At 35.5% G+C, this 15720-nt stretch overlaps 1 non-coding gene across 1 annotated transcript; it reads right to left on the bottom strand.

Annotated features, from left to right (window-relative positions):
• Window positions 1-5487: 5487 nt before the first annotated feature.
• Window positions 5488-5594, bottom strand: LOC125617801. The gene has a single exon (XR_007348915.1). It is a non-coding gene; the product is annotated as a U6 spliceosomal RNA (small nuclear RNA).
• Window positions 5595-15720: the final 10126 nt, after the last annotated feature.

Here is a 15720-nt window from a genome sequence, read left to right on the forward strand (position 1 = left end):
GGTGAAATTAAATGTTAATTACCAAATTATTATTTCATATTTCAGCCACGAATGAATGCATTTTTGCATGCAGATATATTAACTTTTGAAAGAGCAATAGCTCAATTGTTATATAGCATGTAGTTTTCTTTCATATGTATGAACCAATAAAAATGAATGAGCTTTATTCAATAGTACATTTTTACATTTATCTTAATTGACTAAAGTATCCCCTTGATTCTTTTGCATATTCATCAAAATATTGTGACAGTTACATAGAGAAAGAAATGATCCCATTTCAAATACTGGTAAAAACAAATTTCCATGAACCAAGCTTTAGTAGATATGTCAAATAATTATCTCTTTTGAAAAACTATGTTTTCCTTTTAAATGCAAAGAAGATGCAATTAATAGACTACTGTGTTCTGCCTAAATGAACTAATAATAACAACTATAATAAGTATTTCAAGATAAAGTTGTAATGGAGGTTGCTTGACAATATGAGTATGTGTTTATTATGTTTAGGAGTAAAAACTTCAAGGGAAAGGTAAGTGAAATCAAGGGACATGAGACTAAGACCTTGCAACCCAAAGAGAAACATACGGAGTAAAATGCTTTTGTCTTGGCATTTCATATCAATGGTTTTTTTCAGGGCCGGACAGACAGCCATCCCTGGGCCCAGCCTGCCTGGTAGCCATCACCACAGTTAACTCTTGTCCAGAGTATAACTAGGATGTAAAGAACTTAGGTCAGCGATTACTTTACCTCTCTCTCTTTCAGTTCAAATCAAGCCAGTTGTGAGTGAAAAGCTGTTTCTTGCAATTTCTTAAATTTAACTGGTTGTGTGCTTTCAAAAATGACAAAGCTTATTCTTCTTTTAGCTAAAATTGTTCGCTAAGAAAATACTCTCTCTCCAGCTGTGAAACTGATTGATGTTTTTAAAACCCCCAAGGAACTTCTGCTGGCTGCTAAGGTTACGGTTGCAAAGAAGAAAAAGATATGGTATGTGTTTTTATGGACCAAACTTTCATGATTTTTGCTTGATTGAACAGATGATTACACAAATGGTACTGGAAAAATAATTGCTGTAATTAATCAGCATTTCAAAATTGGTTCTACTAATGCTTAAATATTTTAAAATTTCAATTAAATTATTTAAAAATATTGAGACATCTTTTGGCCACTGTATCATTCCAGTAAGAGGGGCTCCTGTGATGAATTTTCAAAATGCTATATTCATTTTTAGACGGTTGTTTAGAGCTGGAAAAATCATTAAGAACCTACTTAATGAGGATTAAATACACTGGAACATTTATGTGCATGCATTTTGAATGCTTGTGCAATATTAAGACAAAGGAGAAAAAAGAAAGCAGTAAGAAGATTGCTTCTTACTTCTCATTTTAAGGAGATGTCACTGTCAACCCAGCCAATCCAAGCCAGTTTGGCATCTATAATTATGACATTTTTCAACAATCTGAGGGACTTGAGCACTTTAAAGACCCCACCCCCCAAAATCTTTCTGCTAGATTTTATGATATAATAAAAGCAATTTTCAGGAAATTCTGCCACAATTAAATATTTATTAGCAGGCAAGCATACAAACAGTAAACAACCTATTTTTTTCTTTTTTTAACTTGGTAAAGTCTCCCTCGTTGGTCCATAAGGAATTATGATGGAAGTACTTTGCATGAAACTTTTATTGGAAGCAGATGCTACAATATTCTAACAACATGATTAGGTAAATGACGAGTCAGCTGGGGAACAGAATCCTCAAGCCTAAATAAACTATCAACTACATTAAGTATTTCAAGATAACATTACAATGGAGATATCTTTATGGCATTATCTCTACGCTTTTTAAGTCTCTGCGTAAAAATGATTTAGTGCAAGTGAAAAGTAAATAAAATACATTTGCAAGCTATGGAAAAAACAGAGCAGAGCCGAGTCCTAGAAGATGCATCTCCTTTCCGAAGACTCTGTAAAGCCCATTCAGGCAACAGTACAGATAGTTGTGTAATATTATTAGCATTTCAGTTTAGGGTTACAGAATTAGCATATCAGGGATAACAAAAGTTTTAAGGGTATCAGTTTCCTGATCACACACTTCCACATTTGCCCTTTGCCCAAATCACATTGATTGGTCTTTCTCATCACCCATTTTCACAGTCGCCCTGCACCTCCCAAAGTCTACAGTGGTACATTGCCTTCAAGACATCACATCTCCTAGGTACTTAAAAAAGAGATGATCTAAAACATTGTTTATGTAAGTGTCCTTTAACTATTAATCAAGGCAATTGGTCTGTTCTTTTCTTTATATTCTGTAGTACATATTTACTGGTTTGGGTATCAGGTTAATGCTTAACTAACTCAGCCCAAGAACATGGATAGAGATGTTCTTCCTCTATTTTCTGCAAGATTTTATGTAAGATTGATATTGTTTCTTATGAAATCTTGGTTAGAATTTATCATCTGGGATGGAGTCATTTTGTGATAGCTGATTTACTTATGAATTCAATTCTTTAAACAGATGTAGGGATGATCAGATTTTCTAGTTTATCATTGGAAATTTGTTTTTAAAATTCTTAAGATGCATTTCTACTAGTGAAACATACCAATAGTGAAGTTATATAATTTATAGTAATCGAGTTCTTGATATGTTTGTATCTAATTTTAAGATTTCAGTTTATTATATCATTCTGTTTTCTGTGTCTGCTTTAAATCTTATTTGACTTCTCTTTAAATGTCATCTAAATCTCATCTTTAACAAAATATCTTATTCATTTTACTTTCTCATTTTTTTTTGCCACGCCCTCCCTCCTTTTTCATTTGTTGTTATCTAGATTTTAATTTTGGAACAATGGGGATATATAGTCTTTTTTCAAGTCCTCACTATGTTTTTTTTTTTTTTTAAATAGCAAACTTCAATGATGTATTTAATTTGCTCTTATATGTGTTTTGTAGCATCTCAGATTTATTATTATTTTTTTGCATCTCAGATTTATTAAATGTTATACTTTAAAGTGCTATTTAAAATATTCTCCAAAACTATTTTTAATGTGAGTCTTTTCTTAAAAAAGGCAAGGTTTTGAATTTCTGGGGACTTTTAAAAAAATCATCTTCTTGTATTTGAATGAGTTTGGCTGAATCTCCATCCATGTTAAAATTTTTTCTTTTAATATTTTCAAAGTATTTTATCTTCATCTTGCTTCTAGAGATATTGTTGAAATGTGTAGCTCTGAATATTTTTCCTGATTGGCTCCTTCCTTTGAAGCTTTTAGAAATTTCTGTTATCTCTGATTGATTCTTTAATTACCAGGTGTGTTCTTCCACTAACATTACATAGCAAGTGCTTGGTGCCTAAATCACATAGAAACCCAGGCTACGGCATCTAAGGCATCAGCTTTTGCAAAATATCTGTGCTTTATTATAGGTTGACTGGCAAGGAGAGAAGAGGTGTGGTCAAAATTGTCTTCAGGGTCAGCTAGTTGGGAAGGAAGGTAATTGGCCTGGGGTAAGGGGAATGGAGAGCTAATTGCTTGTAATCAGGAGTTGGGATAAAATAGTCAGCACCTAGTAAGCCAGTGCAGGGAATCTTGGATAATTGTGATTCTTCCTGCACTGTTGACAGAATTCCTTGCTTCTATCTAGCTCCACCAAACCCTATTCTAGTTCCTCCTGGTCCACTCATCAGAGACTTTTGGTTTCATCAGGTTTCAAAGTCGTTTTGGATCAGATCTTTTTTTTTTTTTTTTTTTTTTTTTTGAGGATGGTACTGGGGATTGAACTCAAGGGCACTTGATCACTGAGCCATATCCCCAGCCCTATTTTTTGTATTTTATTTAGACACAGGTCTCACTGAGTTACTTAACGCCTCACTTTTTGCTGAGGCTGGCTTTGAACTTTCTCAATCCTCCTGTCTCAGCCTCCCGAGCTGCTGGGGTTACAGGCATGCGCCACCACACCTGGCAGATCTTAGGGTTTTACACCTGATTTTGAAAAACAACTTGAACAGATTTTAGAAACAAGGAAATTAGAGTTTTATGAGTCTTTCACTAATGCTTCCTCTTTTAACAATCTCTGAGTTCTTATAGAAAGAATGTTTTGCTGCAGTCTGAATGTTTGTGTCTTCTCAAAATTCTTATGTTGAAAACCAATCCTCAGTGCAACAGTATTTAGAGATGCTTAGGCTGCAAGGACAGAGGTCTTTTGAGTGAGACTAGTGCTCTTATGAGAGAGGCCCAAGGGAGATATGTGCCCCTTTTCTACTATGTGAGATTGCTTAGAGAAGGGACCATGCATGAGGATCAAGCCTCACCAGACACCAAATCTACTGACATCTTGATCTTGGAATTCCAGCTTCCAGAACCATGAGAAATAACTCTGTGTTGTTTATAAGCCGGTTTATAAGCCACCCAGTATGTTTGGTATAATGGTCTAAAAGGATAAAGATGTGTTTCATTTATTATTGGAAAGGATTCCTCCTCATTCTTTAAATATTTTTCCTCTTGTTTTCTATTATACTGTCCTTCCTAGGGTTCTATTATCTGTACACATTTTTATTTTGCTTTTGTTGTCTTAAATTTAATAATTACTTTGTCTTTTACTTTTCCCTTTTGGGTAGTTACTCACGTGTTTCTTCCATTTTCTAATTCATCCCTCAGTTATATATTTCAATTCAGCTCTTACATAACTACCATGACCCTTCTAGCAACTATCTTATTTTTCAATTGTTTTTATTCCTGATTTTTCTTTTAATGTGTTCCTACTCTAATTCACATTGAAAAGATCTTGTGTATCATTTGAGATGGCTTAGTTTGTTCTACTAGATTTATTTCAATTTTTGATTATGTTTGTTCTGATCCTTCTGTTTCAGAAAGACCATTTTATTATAGGTATATTCTTGTCTCGGCAAGTGGTTTTTCTCTTCAAATTTATCACTTCATTTTATTGGGACATTTCCTCCTAGACATATCAGATACCCTGTTAGAAGTGAATCTGGGAGATGGGATCTCAAATCACAGAGCCCTGTGAGTTTCAAGAGAAATATCTGACATGGCATATATTTGGCAAGGTCCAGATGACAGGAAATTACAGAATTATTTGTCATTTAGAAAAACTCTTCTTCCAGGTATGGTGGCCCACAACTGTGATCCCAGCAATTTAGGAGGCTGAGGCAGGAGAATTGCAAGTTCAAAGCCAGCCTCAGCAAAAGCAAGGCACTAAGCAACTCAGTGAGACCCTGTCTCTAAATAAAATTCAAAATAGGGCTGGGGGTGTGGCTCAGTGGTCGAGTGCCCCTGAATTCAATCCCCAGTACCAGATAAGTAAGTAAGTAAGTAAATAATTAATTAAATAATAATAAATAAAGTAAATAAAAAGAACTAGGGAAGTAGCTCAGTGGTTAAGCACCCCTGGGTTCAATCACTAATACCCCCACTCCCCCCCCCAAATTAGAAAACCTCTTCTCATTTAGATTTCAAATTTTATGTTTTATTTTTAAATTTTTCTTTAAATATGGAATGCTTCATGAATTTGCGTGTCATCCTTGCAGAGAGGCCATGATAATCTTCTCTGTATCATTCCAATTTTAGTACATGTGCTGCTGAAGTGAGCACAAATTTTATCTTTTGATAGATGCCAAATTGAGAAGGAAGTCTCATTCTGTTTTCTATTAGCTATTAAAGGAGGTGCATTAAAATCTCATGGCATAATTGTAGATTCGTTAATGTAACCATTTAGTTATGTCAGTTTTGTTGAATGTATTTTCAAATGTGTAATTGTGTGCACATAGATTTAGGATTTTTATGTCCATCTGATGGATTGTGTCTTTCATTATCAAACATATCCCAGTGACTGTGGTGATGCTCTCATCTCTTTACTTTCAAATATTTTGCATCACAGTATTTATGATGTACGTATTCTAATTACCATATCATTTAAAAATTGAGCCTGATATCTTATTCTTTTCTTGAAATATCCATTTGACTTAAATTTAATTATTGATATATTTGGGATAATAGCAACAGTCTTTCAATTTACTTTACATATGACTGATATCTTTACATTCATTATTCTATTTATTCTTGTCTTTTTTGAATTAATAAGATATTTGAAATTATTTTATTTTTCTATATTTAATTGAAAAATGCATACTTTTTTCACAGTTGTTTTTAGTGGTTAATTTAAAGATCATTACTTTAGAAAACAGATGTGTGATTTAAAGCATTTAATAAAATTAAGAGTTTCGTCAATTCCCTGATAATGCCAGATTCTAGAACACTTGAACCCCTAATCCGCCTCTCATCATTTAACAACTATTGTCATGCACATTGGTTCTGCATATATTTTAAATCCCACAGCACATTAGTTTTATTATTTTGTATAGTTAACATAAATATCCTTCCATTTAAATCTCATTCACCTTCATTGCTTCTTGTCTTTCTAAATAGCTATTTGGGATTGTATTTATTTTGCCAAAAGAACCTTAGGAATTTCATTTGTGGCTTCTCCCCTGAATTTTCTTATATGTTCTGACTGAAGGTGTATACCTTTTTTTTTTTTAATCTTTTTAAAGAACCAATTTTGATTTCATTGATTTGTCTGTTGATTTCCTGAGTTGTCACTGATTTCTGTTGTAGTTGTTATTTTATTAGGCTTACTTTTGTCTTAAAGTGCTTGTCTCAGCTTCAATTGCTTTCCTTTTTCTAATTTCTTAAGGTAAAAGCTTACTTATTTTAGATATTTTCCCTTTCTAGTTTATGCATTAAATAACATAAATTTCTAAATATTCATTGATTTTTCTGTATTCCACCAAATTTGATGTTATATTTAAAAATTTCTCGAGACCTCTTTGACACATGTATAATTTAGAAATGTTATTTAATCTCCAATTTATTTTCTAGCTATTTCTCTGTTGTTCATTTGTAGTTTAGTTCCCTTATAGTCTAAAAACATACTTGCAGCCTGGTGTGGTAGTGCTCACCTATAATCTCAGTGGGTAGGGAGGCTGAGTCAGGAGGATCACAGAGTCAAAGCCAGCTTCAGCAATTTATTGAGGTTCTGAGAAACTTACCAAGACCCTGTCTCAAAATAAAAATTAAAAGGGTTTGGGATGTGGCTCAGTGATTAAGTGCCCCTGGATTCAAACCCTGGCACAAAAAACTAATAAACAAACAAACAAACAAATAAAAACATACCTTCTATGATATCTATTCTATTAAATTTGTGAAGATGTGTTTTATGGCACAGAATGTTGTCTTTGTTAATATTCCATATTAACTTGAGAAGAATATAGATTCTTTTGTTGTTGGTTGGAGTCTTCTATAAATGTCAATTAGATCAAGCTGATGTTATTCAGTTCAATTCCTTCTTATTTTTTCATTGTTGGAATTACTGATAGAGGGATGTTGAAGTTTTCACTATAAAAGTGGCTTTTTAAATTTCTCTTTGTCATTCTATCTGCTTTTGCATTAGATATTTTGACACTGTCTAGGTGCTTGCACATTGTGAGAAACTGATGTGACTCCATTTTTTGAGAAACCAGCTTCTACCTCAAGGCCTGTCCAGTGGGAGGGGGCGTGACCCTTGTCCATGGAAAAACCCACAGAGCACTCCTAGGCACATATCCACCATGCTGAATTGTTTAACAGGAGAGATCTATGGTGCCAGGTGTCCCTGACTCAGTTATGCTAGGTGAGGACCCATAGAAACCCCCTAGCAACCACCAATCAGTGTGAGACAGGAAAAATATCTGAAATGCCAGGTGACCCTCCCAGTATTTTTAGTGATTGATAACATGATTAGGCAACCCTACAGTTTAGTGTATACAGTCTTGCAACCCCTTGCGGCCTAAACCAATCAGTTCAAATGTGTCCACCACTTGAACTAACCAATCACCCTTACCCAACTTGTTCCCACCAGTGAATGTGCTAATCAATGTTAAGAGTTGTTTGATTTTCCCGCAGTATGAAATGATTTGCTGTATGATGTTGTAATGCATATAGTATCCTGCCAAAAACCTATAAATCCTCTCTGAACTAAGGGTCAGGACTCACTCCTCGGAACCCCTGCATTGGAAATGGTTATGAGTCCAGGCTCGAGCTTGCAATAAAGACTCTTGTGTGATTGCATTGGATTCAGATCCTGGAGGTCTACTGGGGTCCCACGAATCTGGCATTACAATTCAAGATTTATTTAAGTGAGAAGAAAAGAGATAACTCCTTCAATATATGAGGGGAGCTAATAGCAGGTTTTCCCTGTTAAATGTTCTAGTCTATGGGCTTATAGCTTCTAGATAGGGGAACTGATCAAAATGAATGCTCAATAGGGACTGGGAAAATGTTGTGGCCATAAATTAAAATCTATATTAAACAGTATTTAAAAAGTACCATAGATAGGGGCTGGGGTTGTGGCTCAGTGGTAGAGCATTTGCCTAGCATGTGTGAGGCACTGGGTTTGGTTCTCAGAACCACATATAAATGAATGAATAAAATAAAGGTCTATTTGTTATGCTCATGTTCGGGACCCCCAAAAGATCACCAGAGACCAAGATCGATTGATGTAAGCAACAAAGAGGCATTTATTGCGAGCTAGCTCGGTCCTCTGCATGCACACAGCAACTGGTGATGCTGAGAGGCCCCAAGCCCAGGGTTTGCAGCAGTTTTATACATTCTTTGGAGAAGGCAGGGACTTCACATACATCATAGCATCTCAGCAAATCATAACACACCACGGGAAAATCAAATAACAACTCTAAAACATGATTAGCACATTCACTGGCAGGAACAAGTTGAGTAGGGGTGATTGGTTAGTACAAGAGGGGGATTCGTTTGAACTGATTGGTTTAAGCCACGAGGGGAGTACATGCTGCACTACATGGTTTCTCAACATGTTATCAACCACCATAAACTACTGGGAGGGTCATCTGGCATCCCAGGTATTTTCCCTGTCTCATGCTGATTGGTGGTTGCTAGGAGGTTGCTAGGGATCCTCACCTAGCCTGGCTGAGGCAGGGACACCTGGCTCCACAGATCTCTCCTGTTATTTGTAGATAAACAACTCAGCAGGGTAGGTATGTGCCTAGGAGTGCTCTGCGGGCTTTTCCAATGACAAGGGCCATGTCCCTTCCTTGGACAGGCTTTGCTCTGAGGTAGAGGCTGGTTTCTCACTAGTGCTCTTGTTGTTTTCTTCCTTTCTGTGCCCCAATATCAATTCAATAAAGAAGACAATGTTTTGAGAAAAAGAAAAAAGAAGTTCTACTGCTTTGCTAGCAAAAGAGAAACAAGAGGACTCCTAACACAGAGGCTGTGATTTCTACCCATTAAGGTGAAAAGAGGGTTTTTAAAGAAGTACATTCCAGGTGTGTCCTGACCCGGGTGGAGATGGGGTGGTGGGGTGGTGATGTAATTCACTAGTTAATCTGGAAGAGAGTCGTGTCTTAGATCTTCAGGTCCATCCTAAGTCTGAATTACTTTATTTTCTGGTGGGTGTGTGCTCAAGAACAGATAACCTGGTCTAGGATAGGGAAGAAGGGTAGATAATCCTGCTTCCCCCAAGGTTAGGGAGGGGATAGGAAGAAGAGGGAAAAAAATATCCATTTAATAATAAGACTCAGTGGTTAGGAGGAATTATCCTTATCTCCCAGAGTTTTAGGATCTGGTCACAAAAATCTTCTTCCCATCAACTTTATCTTGGGCCTGCTTTTCTGCAGCATTTAACAGGTAGTTTGCTGAGGAATGTGACATATCCTGCCCACTTAGGCCAGGCAGAGCTGCAGGTGAACTGCTTTTTGGAAAAGTGGGCTCTTGAGCGCAGTGGGCCTATTTTATAGAATTATTCTCTTAACCTCATCTTTCCATCATTCTCATCTCTTACACATTTTTACAGTTTCTGTTTATCACAAAACCTCTTCATTTTGCCTCCACAGTGGTATGCTGAAGAGTGCTTTTACTGGATAAGGAATTCCAAGTTGACAACTTTTCTTTTTAGTTTTTAACTGTGTCAATTTATTGTGTTCCCTTTTGAATCTCATCTTTCCTCCATTGAAGGTAATGTGTTCTCCTAATCCCCTTATTGCTTTTGGAATTTTTTCTTGGTTTTTAACTGTCCAACAGTTTTACTGTGCTATACTTAGGATAGATTATCTTTTTAGTTATCCTTCTATGGGTTTGTAGAGATTTTTAAAGATACTCAATGATGGCTTTTTAAAATATTGTTTTTGATACATTCTCCTTTCTATCTTGAGTTCCTATTACATGTTTCATAGGCGTCTCTTTGTGTATTAGTTTGGGTTTCCATTGCTCTGGGCCTCATTTTAGTAACCCTATCTTCCACAATTGGTAATCTGCTTTTAAACCTATTAGTTACATTTCTAGTTTCAGTTATTATATTGTAAGTTCTGTAATTTGAGTTGTGTATTTTCTTTTCCTTGTATATTCCAACTTTCTACTGAAACCTTTAATATTTTAATGTACTTTTTACAGTTTTTACCCTATTTTATTGGATACATTAATTACAATTATTTAAAAATCTTTGCTTATTTACTTCAATATCTGGATTTTTTTGGGGGGTTGGGGGGTACTGTGGTACTGGAGATTGAACTCGGGCACTCAACCACTGAGCCACATCCCAGCCCTATTCTGTATTTTATTTAGAGACAGGGTCTCAGTGAGCTGCTTAGTGCCTTGCCTTTGCTGAGGCTGGCTTTGAACTCCCCATCCTCCTGCCTCAGCCTCCCAAGCTGTTGGAATTACAGGTGTGAGCCACTGTGCCTGGCTACACTAGCTTATTTTGTAGTCATATTATTAGTTTCTAGATGTACTCACATTATTATCTAAATATTTAAATCTCACTACCTAGCAATGAAATCACTTTGAAAATACAGTATATATACAGTTAAAAATCAAATAAATGCTAATCACAATAGATAATATAACAATTCTTATTTTTAATCCACGTTTACTTCTTAAGCCATGTTCTGGAAGTTGCATCTACCCAATCTCTATAAATAGTGAACTCATATGTGTTTTACAAAACTCTTCTCCCAAGATTTTGATTTATGTTACATTTTGAGAATCACTATTCTGAGTCTCATATTTCTTTTCAAAAATGTTCACTCAAATGTATATGCAAAAAACTGTTATTAACATCATTGTCATAATTAATTTAAAATGATTAATGAACTTGAATTCAGTTTTCCTGGTTTAATTATTTGCTAACGACATCAGTTTAATTAATTATTCATGTCAACAAATATATGATTCCTCTTTTCATAATCCCATCAGAAAAGCAGATCTTTTATCAATGTATGGCACAGATCACCTGTCACCATTTTTATTACAGTGATTTGCTAATTTGATACTCTTTAAATAGTGCTCTATTCAGTCCTGCTTTCATTCAGCCTTTCATTTGGAAGTTTTTCTAGTCTAAATATTTTCAAAGGACTTATATCTAATAAATTTCACCTAATGCATACACAAACATCATTTCCACTGGTGAAAAGGGATAACTTCACTAATGCAGATTTATATGTGTTTGTCATAGGATAGGGAAAGGAGAATGTGGAGTTTGCCACAGTCTGGCTGGGCACAAATGCCGCAGTCTGGCTGGGCACACAATCACGAGCCACCACACAGCTTGTAGATTCAAACAGCAACTCTTTATTCCCGAACTCACACCAGCCGTCTACAATCACGTTCTGGGGAAATCCACGTTCTCTGCCCAAATCCACGTTCTCTCCCAAATTCACCTTCACTGGGCTTCTGTCTCCCAAAATATACTGTCTGAATCCCGTGAGAACTCAAGGGGAACTTAGGCAGCAGGATACGCCCTATTCCCAGCAGGAATAATCTTAAACCTTAAACCTGGAACCTAAACTGGGAACGCCCTAAACCCGATTATGTTAAACCGGGAACACCCTAATCCGCCCTGGTCCTTGAGCAAGGTCAACTACATTCAATGTCACTGCAAAATGTCAGCAACATGGGGTACGCTGGCAAGGAAATTGTCATACCTACTTGGCTAATGGCTCCCAGCAGGAGTTAAGATATATTTTTTGCATTCTCCCTGGGGAATATATTCCTTAGAAATTAGACCTTTTTATAAAAAAATTATTTTATTTTATTTTTTAAATTTTTAGAACAAAAAAAAGTTTAATTAAGTTTCCCAAGACAACTGAAGTGAATAGTTCTTTGCTTCCAGGTACTTAAACTTATTCTTTAGGGAGTGGAGGGGCTTTCTTTGGTGATTCTATTGGGGTTTTTGGCAAAGTAATCCAAACATTTCCCATCCCAGGGGCATCCGATAAAATGCATTATGTGCTTGTTTATTTAAAATCTTTATAACATGTCTGTTTTGTTCACCTATGTACAAGTAGCAATAGTACAGACTGCACCATAGTACATACCTGGTAAACATCTCTTGAATCTCTGAATTTGGGGGTAAGAATTTTATAGGTAATTTCACTGTCGGCATCTCTATGTACAGCATAGAAGCAAGTTGTATTTTCTTGTTGAATTTCATGTATGTAGCAAATATTATCTTTTTTTAAAATTTAATTTTTTTTTTTTTTTAGTTGTTGATAGTCCTTTATTTATTTCACCTGGTGCTGAGAATCGAACCCAGTGCCTCACACATGCCAGGCAAGTGCGCTACCGCTGAGCCCCAGCCCCAGCCTGCAAATATTATCTTAACCTGAACATTTGTATGCAAAATAAACTATTGATTTTTTTCCTGTCTTCTTTATAACTGCCATAATTTTCAAAGTGCCTGCTCAACCAAGTTAGTGGGACATTTTCAACTTCTCACAGCACCATTTTTACTAGGTCAGAAACCAAAGCATGAACTCGACAAAGCACTGGAAACTGAAATGCAGAGTTGAAGAAGAGAAGTTTTAAAGGCATAAATGATTGCCAACATATGAATAAAACTCATCTCCCCGAAAAGTTCATTGATGTATAACCTCATATATCTGGGGGAGACATCTGGCTTCAAGATGGCAGGCTAAGCACATGAAGAAACTGAGAACAGATGAAATGTAGATGTTGAAAAAAAATTCAATCCTGCATTTGTAATAAAGTTTAAAGCAAATAACTACATTAGAAAGAAACTGTAAAACTTCCATATACACAGAAAAGTAAAGAGAGCAAAGAACATGTAATCAGGCAAATAATAGACACAATTTTTTTTTAAAAAGAAAAAGACAGTATCATAAATATGAAACATCAAATAAAATGGCAGCAATAAGTTCAAATAAATTAACAATAACAATAAATTGGGTTTAAGTATCTTAGCTCTTTATATTTAATAAGCTATCTACATTTGATTTTCTAGACACATGCCTAAAGCAAAGTGAAATAGGATTATGTAAAATGAAGAAGTAGGAAAAAGTCTAGCGAATGCTAACAAAAAGAAAGTGGTTAGACTCTATTCATAGTCAGAATTTGAGGCACAAAGCATTAAAAGGATCGAAGGGTGTTATTTCCTTTTGACAAAATGAATACTTCTCAAAACAATGTAATAGTCAGGAGCTTACAAAATACCTAAACTGGTTGAGATTGATAAGAATTGAACCCAGTCCCTATCGTGCACCTCCAAGCTGTTCCAGCCTGCACAACATAATAAGAGCTACAAATAAACCTTTGTGGTGGTAAGCCAACCACGCCCCTCAAAAAATGCAACAAACAGAAAACCCAAAATAACCCCCCTCAAAAGAAAAAAACCCTCTAAAATAACAAATCTAGTTTTACTGAGCAATTTTAAAATATCTCAGATTGGTTGGGGTTGTGGCTCAGTGGTAGAGCACTTGTGTAGCACATGTGAGATACTAAGTTCAATCCTCAGCACTATAAATAAATAAATAAAATAAAGATACTGCGTCCATCTACAACTAAAAAAATTTAAAATGATCTCTGATTAATCGACATGAGGAAAGTAAAACTAGAAGTCTTAGATCCAAATAAGCCTGATAAAACTTGCACATACTGTAGAATTATTTGCACACATACTATTTTTAAACATTCAAGAATTTAAAAAAGAATTTTAAGTGTGTACTAGCATCATAAAAAACTTCAGCAAGCTTCCAAAACATGAGAGAGAATATACAATATGCATTGTTTGTCCTGAAAAAAATGCAATAAATATAAAAGTAGGTTTAAAAAATGTGCCAAACCGCGTGCACTGGCGCATGCCTGTAATCCCAGCAGCTCAGGAGGCTGAGACAGGAGGATCTAGAGTTCAAGCCAGCCTCAGAAATGACAAGGTACTAAGCAACTCAGTGAGACTCTGTCTCTAAATATCATACAAAAAAGGGCTGAGGATGTGGCTGAGTGCTTGAGTGCTCCTGAGTTCAATTCCTGGGACCCTCCTGCCCTCCTGCAAAAAGAAAAATGAATGTCAAACATTTTGCCAGATAACAGTGCTGTCCAATGAATTTGGAAACAATAAGTTATGAATCAAAGAAGACATCTAAACGGGAACTGTTCATGTTTAGAAGTTAATGACAGCTAAGCACAGATACATCAACACGTGGGATATTGCAGCTCAAACAAAAATGCAGAACTGAAATAGATGGCTTAGAGAACAAAAAGATAAACTATGTAAACTCTTTTTTTTCTTCTGATTATTAAAAGAATGGTTGTGATATAGTTTTGCTCCCAAGCTAACACTGACATCAAGAGATATTTATAGATGAAAACAAGCCCTTTTGATAAGTATAGAGCTTAGACAGGTTCTAATGGAGTGAGCACCATTCAGGCCATAGAGAGAGATTGAAGGAATGAGAGGTTAAATGGATTGGGGGAATATATTAAGCTCTGGAAGAGTTCTAAACTCCAAAATGAATGGATCAATCCAACAATTAATTCATACAACATGTCCCTTTCTTTAAATTTTGCACAGAAAGCACGAATGAAAAAAGGCGTTGAAAGCAGAGGAAAATTACTTAGTCTTGTGCACTGATGTGGTGATTGCCTTCTAAAGCCCTGACTGAGCTGAATTTAAAGGTGAACTAGATGACCCGAAAACCCAGCTACCCTGTCCCAGCTCTAAGAGTGACTACCCGGAAAGGCAGGCATGGAGAGTTTGGGTATTGAAAATGTAACTGGAGAAACCAATCTAATTAAAAACTAAGGAATAACACCAACTCGACTTGACTCTAAGATTAATCTGAATAATTAGCCCTTCATCTTTACTCTCATAGGACTTGTATTATCCAAGGGAAAACACACAAAAAACCTTCCACTTTAATTATCCTTTGTTCTTGTATACATAATATCCAAAGTAAAATAAAAATTTATGAGACATGAAAAGGTACAAATTTTCTTTTAGTTCTTCAGACATTGTGTCCCATTGTTCTTTGTGCATATTTAAAACAACCCTTTTAAATCTTCATCTAGTGAATCTAATGTCAAGGCATCCGCAGGTAGATTCTATCAACTGCATATTTTTCCCCCTTAGTATGGACAATATATCTTCTTGTTTTTCTGTGTCACTCATAAATCTTTTGAAAACCAGACATTTTAAAAAAGTTTGTTATTGTTATTGTTTTGTTTTTTGCTGTTGGCTTGTTAAATTCTTTTAAATCTGGATTCTCCTTAATGTGTGGCCATCGAAGTCTGCTCAGTTAGGTTAATGGTTAGAGAAAGATTAACAGAGCGATACCTTTAAAAGTCAGAGGAAGTGATTTTTTTTCAAATTTTGCCCAAAGTGCCTATGTGATTTGGGGGGTTTTGTTTATTTATTTAT

The sequence above is a fragment of the Marmota marmota genome, unplaced genomic scaffold (assembly GCF_001458135.2).
Source record: "Marmota marmota marmota unplaced genomic scaffold, marMar, whole genome shotgun sequence".
NCBI lineage: Eukaryota > Metazoa > Chordata > Mammalia > Rodentia > Sciuridae > Marmota > Marmota marmota.